The 7,010-nt window shown below is 60.2% G+C and overlaps 1 pseudogene; it reads right to left on the reverse strand.

Annotated features, from left to right (window-relative positions):
* LOC102371201 overlaps positions 1 to 5,241 on the reverse strand; it is a 12,996-nt pseudogene extending 7,755 nt beyond the window's left edge.
* Positions 5,242 to 7,010: the final 1,769 nt, after the last annotated feature.

The raw sequence follows: 7,010 nt of genomic DNA on the forward strand, positions 1-7,010 counted from the left end.
GGCTGCAGCCGGGACTCGGCCGGTCCCTGCAGTGCCCCGCGGGGCTGCGCCGTGTGTGAGCACGTCTCCTGCGCCGTCGCGCTGCCTGGACCAGGGACCAGATCCGCGCGTCACTGGGGGCTGGGAGGGAACAGATGCATGGAGTTGGGGATGGCAGCTCACAAGATAAGGCGGAAATGTTGCACCCTGGGGCTTTTCACCCCCTGCCTGCCTGAGCTGACAGCCCTGGACCAGGCCACAGCCGTGGCGCAGGTCTCCGCGCTCTGCCTTTGGTAGCCCACGCTTTAGGAGTCTCCCCAGGGGTGCCTACGGCCAGCTGTCTTCCTTCCTGGTGAGCACCCACAAGCCTGGGGTAACGCTCCCACCACCTGGGCACTGGTCTCTGGCAGGGCTCTGTCATGGGCGACTGGTGGCTCCTGTATCTGGTGGGGCACAATTTGTGGGGGGCCCTAAGAGAGCCCCATCTCAGGTGGGACCCATGTCCCCACTACCCGTCACCTATGGGCTTTGTGCAATCTGGGCTAAGTACAGCCTGCAAGCCTTGGGTGTGTTTTGTCCACGGTAGTATTTTGGGGTGCTTCCTGCAGCCTGAAGCATGCAAAGAAAGCCTGCGGCACCAGAGGAAAACAAAGCCAAGCCCAAGGTAGCTGGCCCAGGCGCGGGAGCAATAAAGGCCTCTCCCTGCCCTGCTTACACAAAGAAACAGCCAGGCAGGCTGTGCTCCACACCTTTATGGCTCGAGGGAGTGGGGGGAACAAAGGGAGTTACCTAAATGAACTGAGCCTTCACAGGGCTTGGGCTTGGAGACAGGTCCAGTGGAGGAACCAGTTTCTACTTACAAAGACGCATCCAGCCGGAGCCTGGGCTGCACTTGCTGCTGTTTCCAAACGTGGCCGGAGGACGAGAGCAGGGTCCCCTCCCCGGGGGAGGTCATGCAGCCGGGGCAGCAAAGGAGACGGGTGAAGGGGGCACCCGGCTCGGCCCCAGGGAGGGGAGGGAGGGGGATTTCTTCACAGCCCCCACGCCCTGCTCCTGGGCCGGGGTGGCAGGGACTGCTCCGGCACCGCCAGCCCCAGCACCTGCCCCTGCGGGGTCCGGCCAGCACCGGGCAGCTCCAGCCCTGCACAGCTCCACCTCCCCGCACTGTGCCCACCTCCTCCCCACCCCCTAAATAGACCCCCCCTGCACACCCCCCTTGGGCAGTTGCCAAGTCTCGCGAGAAGCAGACGCCGTTGTGCTTTCCAAAACAAGCCCGACCCATTTCACAGCGGGGGGAGTTGAGGCTGGCGGGGGCACGGTGGGGGAAGAGCGCAGCCCCGCAGCCCCTCCTCGCCGGGTCCTACCATGGGCCCATCTTTTTTGTGCAGGCCCGGGTCACAAAACAGCCCCAAATCAGCGACCTTGAAATGAAAAAGCTCCAAAAATCCTGCAACTCCCTGAAAATGAGAATGGCTTTTTTAAAAAAACAAACCCCAAGCCCAGTTGTGCCCGGTGTCGCGGCCCGTGGGCATCTCCTGGCTCTGGCCCTCCGTGGGGGTTGTCTCGGTCCGTGGCTCTGCGCCGAGGGCACCCCGGGGTGCAGGCGCGCTCGTCCCCCTTGTGTCTGGTGCCGCTCGCCCCCCGGTGCCCCCAGCGCTGCCCGTGGAGGGCCCTGCCGCGCGCACGCAGCTCCTCGGGGAGCTCAGGCCTCGCACCAGCACTCCCAGTAAGGGACTGGGTGCTTGTCTCCAGCATCCTCCTGGCCAAGCTCAGGGCACATCCCCACAGCAGCCTGGGCACATCCAGTCTGTTACCCCGTCTGAACTGGGACGCGGGGTCCTCTGTGCACTCCCACCTGCCCCCCTGCACTACCCGGGTGCTGAGAGGTCCTACAAGGCCAGGGCACGGCTTGCTGGTGCCCACTGGGTGTCACGAGAGCACACTCAATGAATGCTCAGGGTCTCCTGCTGCATCCTGGTCTCAGGCCCCCAGACCTTGCATTTAGGATGCATGAACCTGTCCTAAGTGGTAACTGGGCCCATGTTCCCCCAGGGAAGTGGAAGCAGCCACAACATTGTTACTGCACAAAATCTGTGTAACAACTTTGTGGCTGGACGCCGGCACCGGGATATTGAACATGTTGGTGGGGAGTGCCGGTCAGCACCGGCACCCAGCTTGCTACTGGCTGCCCCCAGCTCCTTCTGCACCAGCGATAGAGCCACTGTTGGGATCAGATCGGATCCCTTGTAGCTTTAATTGAATCCATGTTGGCAGTGCATCAGCTCCCGCACTTTCTCAGCCTCCACAACGCCTCCTCAGTCCGTCGGTCTCTCTCTTGCCCCAGACACAGTTCAGCCATCCCCACAGGAGCAGGGCCACCACAAGGGCTTGCAGCCGTTGGCATGGGTTTGCTGCAACTATGTGTTTTAAGATCATTTAACGCAGGGTGTCCGTTGTGTTTGGCCCCCTGTGCAACGAGGCCAGGCTAGATCCCTGGACCCAGGCTATGACACCCCCAGGACTACCACGTGCATTAAACCCGGAGTACTGCCCTGGTCCCAGCTGAGCAGAGTGAGGCTATCGGGGCAGCCAGTTCCCCGAAGCCACAAGCGACAGCCCCTCCGGCTCTAGGGCTTAAAAGCCAGGCCCAGCCCGCAGCCTCCTTGTCCGGGCAAAGCCAACAGCTCTTGCTCTTACCTTCATGTGCTTCTTTGCTGCTCTTCTGGTTTTGGCCCCTGGCTCTGACTCCAGCTCCTGGCTCCGGTTAGACCCTAGGCAGCAGTAAGACCCTTGGCAGCATCTGAGAGGAGGTTGGATAGCTATCTGCCTGGGGTATTATGATCCCAGCACTCATTCCTGCCATGGCAGGGGGTCGCACTTGATGATCTGTTCAGGTCCCTTCTGACCCTAGAAACTATGATCCCAGTTCCCTGCTTGTGACTCTGGTTTGATTTTTGGCTCTGATTTCTGCCCCTGGCAAACCTTCTGCTTCCCTTGTCCCTGGCTTCTGCACCCAACTTCTCTGCACAAGGTTATTTTCTAAAAAATTGTAATACAGAAAAAGTGGGGGTGGTTTTATACACTGGGAGGGATCAGCAGAAAAGACAGTTACAGGGAAGGGGAATGAGAGTGTGCTCAGTGACGGGTTATCCTCTTGGAGTAGCCCCTCCAGGGCAACCATGGAGCCAAATGGCTTTGGCACTGGCACGGGAGCATCAATATTCACAATGGAAGATTACAACGTGCTGCATTTCACGTGGAAGATGTCTTCACACTTTCCCCACCCTGCCACAGGCTGCACCTCCTTCACCCTTCCTACCCCATTTCACCCAGAAAAGAGACTCACCTGCCCCAAGCGTGACCACCTCCTTCTTCCCAGGTTTAGCACCAACCCCTGCATTACACTAACCCTCTGGAAAGGGGAGGGCCAGGGAAATCATAAAGATTTGACCTGGAAAAGGGTCCTGGGCCCTGCTCTGTTCCCACCTCACTGCCCTGGAGAGCACACAGAGACCAACCACAGGGAAACCATGTCCAGTTCTGGGGCTTTATTAGCAAAGGGTGCATTATAATGAATGCAATGAAGGGAAGGAGGGCAGGGGGAGTTGCAGCCACCCAGCACAGTACAGAGATCATGTGGTGGTGAGGAAAGGTGAAGTCAGGGTGGAGGATTGGGAATGCTTTCCCAGCCACAAATGTCCTCCTTGCTGCACCTCAAGGGCCTCGCATAGAGGAACCCTGGGACCAGGAGGGAGGACAAAGCTGGGAGACAGCCCAGGACGGTCCTGGGGTGTCATTTGGAGCCAGCTGTCTTGGGGAGGGCACCGTTATGAAGGCACTTCTTTTCTCCCTGGGAGCACTGGCTTCATTTAGTTGGGAAGACACAGGCTCCAAGGCTGATACAAAGCTCATCTCCTCTCAGCCTCCCCCAGCACCTCTGCGGGCATCTGCAGGAGGTGTTACCAGCAAACTTTGGGGGCCGGTCTCTGGGTCCTTTGGGCGCTGCACTGCCCTACAATGGGTGCCCCCTTCCTGCACTCCACCAGCATGAGCCTGCTTGCCTGAATGCAACCACGGGGCAGTGCTGAGCAGGGCGGCGTCCACAAGCCCTTCCTGCATTGCTGGCGGGATTATGGATGTTGCTGTGTGTGGATGCGCTGGTGCCGGGCCAGGATGGAGGAGTGACTGAAGCTCTTCTCACACAGAGAGCACTGATGGCTTCTCCCCTGTGTGGACACACTGGTGCTTGGCCAGGTGGACAGCTTGGTTGAATCTCTTCCCACATTCAGAGCACTGATGGGGTTTTTCCCGGTGTGCAAGCGTCTGTGCCTGGCCAGGTCACAGGAGCGGGTAAAGCTTTTCCCACACACAGAGCACCGATGTGGCTTCTCCCCTGCATGCAAGCGCCTGTGCCTGGCCAGGTTGGAGGAGCGTGTAAAGCACTTCCCACACACCGAGCACTGATGTGGCATCTCCCCTACATGCAGGAGCTTGTGCCTGGCTAGGTGACAGGAGCGGGTGAAGTTTTTCCCACACACCGAGCACTTATGCGGCTTCTCACCTGTGTGCAAGCGCTTGTGTCTGGCCACGTCACAGGAGCGGGTAAAGCTTTTCCCACACACAGAGCACTGATGTGGCTTCTCCCCTGTGTGCAAGCGCTTGTGTCTGGTCAGGTTACAGGAGTATGTAAATCTCTTCCCACACACGGAGCACCGAAATGGCTTCTCCCCTGTGTGAACACGCTTGTGCCTGGTCAGGTGGGAGGACTGCTTGAAGCTCTTTCCACACTCGATGCAGCGGTGTGGCTGCTGCCGGCTCTGCACACACTGGTGCTGGGACAGGTCTTGCTGGCTGGCAAAGCTCTTCCTGCACTTGGTGCAGCGGTGTGACGTCCTCCTCAAGTGGATGTTCCCGTGCTGAGCCAGGGACGAGAACTGGCTGAAGATCTTACCACACGGGACGCAGAGGTACCGAAGCTGCTCGCTCCGCACAGGTTGCTGCTTGACCAGCTCTGGGCTGCACACCAGGCTCTTCCCACGCTGGGCGAAGCGGTGGGTGGGCGCTCCACAATGCACCCTGCGGTGAGCGCTCAGGGTCGAGAGGCAGGGGAAGCTCTTCCCGCACTCTGCGCACACGTGGGGCTTCTCCCCAGACTGCCTCATCTTGTGCAAAGCCAGGAGTGAGGGGCAGGTAAAGGTTTTCCTGCACTTGGGGCAGGGCTGGGCTTTCCCCTGGGACTTGGCAGTGAGCTCCTGTTGCTTCTCCCCCTGCACAGGTTGGTGCTTGACCAGACCCGAGCTGCACACCAGGCTCTTCCCACGCTGGGTGAAGCAGTGAGGGGTGTTTCCACAATGCACCTTGCGGTGAGCGCTCAGGGTCGAGAGGCAGGGGAAGCTCTTCCCGCACTCTGCGCACATGTGGGGCTTCTCCCCAGACGGCCTCATCTTGTGCAAAGCCCTAGGGCAGTTTAAGGTTTTCCTGTGCTGGGGGCAGGGCTCCTTCTGCTTTTGGGGCCTCCCCTCACTCTGGTGCCACTGGGAATCCTCTGGTCTCAGGGCGTCCATCTCAGCCTGACTCCCTGGGCAAGTCTGTGGGGGCTCCAGGTTTGCAGAAGGCTGCTGCTCAGCTCGGGAAGGCAGCCAGGCACCTGCTGCGGGGGGAGGAGAAACTACATGTTAGTCCCTGCATTGCTGGAATCACTTCATGCTCTAAGGGGTGCAGGAGCAGACCAGAGGCATCTGCTTAAAGGAGGAAAGAGGCTCTCTAAGGGCTGCTCTGTCCCACAGCACTGGTGGGTCCCGGGGGAGATGATGCCGAGCCCTGCCCCTGACTGCGCGGACATGCTCCAGATGCCGAAGGGCATTGGTGAGACTGCTCTCCAGCGCTCGCCTCGATCTCTGCAGTGCTGAGAGCAGCATCTGGATACAAGGGTGAACAGCCTCACGCTGGACTTTGGGGTTTGTCGGCGGGCGTGGGGAGCCCGGGCTTGCACTGGCCCACCTGCCTCTGTGCTTCACACGAGGGCTGCTTCTGTTTTGTACAAAAAGCCAACAGGTTTCACCTTTCATCTCTCCAAGAAATGTTCTGGGAGGGGAAGACTTAGAGCTGTGTCTCTCTCGGGAAAGCAGCAGGGCTGTGCCTCTTGCCTGCTTCCAGGGAAAGGTCTGGGCAGGGAATGACCCCATGGAGGGGTCGTCTGAGAATGACTCCCAGGTGACCTCCACGTCACTGGAGTCTGCACACAGGCCTTTGCATCACTGCATGTGGAGTCTGTGCTGAGTCTCAGGCCCTGCGATGCTCGGGGCCGCAGAGATGAAACAAGAAGGGGGAGAGCCTGGTGCAAACCACGTCCCCCAACAACATGAAAGCTTGGGAATCCCACTCACCCCCTGGAGGCATTTCATGTAGCTTGAGGTCAGGATTCAACACTTCTCGTGGTCCTGGTCAGCCGGACCAGGAGAAACCAGGGACAGCCCCAGCCTCTCCCCCATGCTGCAGGGACAGCTACACGGCACTTCTGCTAAACAAGCTTTTTTCCATGGGGGACTGCAACTCCCAGCATGCCCTGGGAGAGGGGGATGTACAGGTATGGCTGCCTTGGGCTGGGCAATCCGCTCTCCCACTGCTGAGTGAGCATGGAAATCAAAGCTCAAGGCTGCAAACACTCACGTCCCCTCGGAGCTGTGTGAGGGGGGAGCAGAAAGGGACAGACACGGAGTTTGCATGTCGGGGGGTGGGCACAACACCCGCCTGCACCAGCTCCGCGGGGTCAGCCCCTGCCAGGGCAGCGCTGCACTTTCCACCCCCTCCCTCGGGGCACGGGGCATTGCCGGGAGGGGAGCCGGGGGCCGGGGTCGCCACGACTCACCTGCAGCCAGGTCCTCCCGCCGCCAGCTTTCCCCGGGCTGCCGCTCCGCACAGCCCCCGAGCTCCCCCTGGCCTCGCTGGAGCCGGCGGATGGAGTCAGGGGTGGGACCTCGGCCTCCTGTTTGGGGCAGGGGTGAGGGGCTTTGTGCCTGGGCGCGGCGTGC

Source organism: Alligator sinensis, unplaced genomic scaffold, assembly GCF_000455745.1.
Source record: "Alligator sinensis unplaced genomic scaffold, ASM45574v1 scaffold2130_1, whole genome shotgun sequence".
Classification (NCBI taxonomy): domain Eukaryota; kingdom Metazoa; phylum Chordata; order Crocodylia; family Alligatoridae; genus Alligator; species Alligator sinensis.